General features: G+C 43.1%; 1 pseudogene; it reads right to left on the bottom strand.

Moving 5' to 3' along the window:
- The window catches only part of LOC112074037 (E3 ubiquitin/ISG15 ligase TRIM25-like), a 2,945-nt pseudogene extending 1,480 nt beyond the window's left edge, over positions 1-1,465 (bottom strand).
- Positions 1,466-1,711: the final 246 nt, after the last annotated feature.

Raw genomic sequence — 1,711 nt, 5'->3', positions numbered from 1 at the left:
CTGAAAGGGGTAAGAACAGCCTGTTCCCACAGGGGGGTCAATGGGATTGATAGGGGCCTCTTCCCCCTCTTCTGATTGGAGGAGAGAAGTGAAATGGTGTGTCCCTCTGGTGCAACAATACTGCACCCTTGAAAAGACTCACAGCCTGTTGGAGGCTCCTTCCAGCTCCTTCTTCTCTCCTGGAATCTCTAGCATTGGACCCTTCTGCCTGACTCTCCGACCAGCTGCTCTGTGGAGAATCACCTCAATGACTATCAACTTTATTAGTCCCAGTAGTCAATAGTACTGTAATGTGAACATAGGCCCATAATAGAGGAAGTCTACAATCCTGAGGAAGTCCTTTACAATAAGATATTAAGTTGCTAGTGGAATTGATTATAGTTTTTTAAATGGTAGCCTACAATGTATCCCAGGGTTGAGACTTGAACTTTGGACCATAAAAGGCCATTCAAATGATATAGTGTTTTGACTTTAGAAAAATGGTGATAACATTTGGGAGAAATCTGGGTCAACATATCTATAATACTTCAAGGTTGTGTTCATATTTGGGATCCATTTTCATTTGAATTCTCTCATTCAAAATAGAGTTATAGTTCCTCTGTATCTATAATGCTCTTGTTTATCAGACAGTCCACCAACAAGTTGTTCTGGTTCGTTACCTGTTTCTCAGTCCTCTCTGCTGCAGCGGACACTGTATATGGCCTTTATGTTCATTCCATTGTACACAGATAACAGATACAACTGCTGATCGGTACGACAGTAAACCTCCCGCAGTTGTCATGATGAAGCAGATCGTTCTCCTGTAGTTGTGCGTGCTTTGACCAGCTGGCTTCTTTGAAAGCAGGAAATTCCATAGTGAGGTTGGAGGTGATCTCACAAGTAAGAGTCCAGACCTGCCAGACAGGACAATGAGGCTTTCTGCTTTCTGGTCCCAGTGCAGAACATCAAACGCCACATCTCCAGGTCCAGCATAGCACAGAGCAGGAGGGGGAGCAGCCTGGAGTCCTGTCTTCTTCAGTTTCTCTACCAGCTCAGCCAACATGTTATTTTTCCTCAGATTAGGCCTTGGAGTGAAGGTCTCTCTGCACTGAGGACAGCTATAGACCCCTTTCAGAACATCCTGATCCCAGCAGCCCTCAATACAGATTCTACAGTAACTGTGTCCACAGGCAGTAGTGACCGGCTCTTTCAGTAGATCCAGACAGACAGAACAACAGAACTGGTCCTGGTCCAGCAGAACTCCCTGTTGAGCCATTTTGACGGTTGTTCACTCTCACACAGACAGATGACAGAGAGACTCAGATCAGTTTCTTTTCCACATAAGAGAGTGTGTGAAGGGGAGGGACTTCCTGGTTCTGCCAGAGGGCTGGGGTTAGAGGGAGGAAAAGAGGGAGTGCGAGAGAGAGGGAGGAGTTAGAGGAAGGGAGGGAGAGAGAGAAAACTGCAGGCAAAGTTGAGAAGGAGACAAATATTTTAGTTCCTAGGTTAGGACCCAAGTTTTTATTATTTATTTTTTGCTTAGGGTGTGACTAGCCCCTAAGATCGCTACTGGTGTTCTATTCATTTTTCCAGTTGTCTACTGTGTTACTTTTAACTTTACTAAGTGTTTTAATTCTTTCTGATGCCTTTTCCTTTTAATTTAATTATTTATAATATAAACAAAAAAAAATCTTTTTAAATTATTATTATTTTTTTATATTCTATTCTACTG

The sequence above is a fragment of the Salvelinus sp. IW2-2015 genome, unplaced genomic scaffold, assembly GCF_002910315.2.
Source record: "Salvelinus sp. IW2-2015 unplaced genomic scaffold, ASM291031v2 Un_scaffold2471, whole genome shotgun sequence".
In the NCBI taxonomy this organism is placed as follows: domain Eukaryota; kingdom Metazoa; phylum Chordata; class Actinopteri; order Salmoniformes; family Salmonidae; genus Salvelinus; species Salvelinus sp. IW2-2015.
The sequence above is the reverse complement of the archived record's forward strand: the minus strand, read 5'-3'. Positions and strand labels throughout refer to the sequence as shown.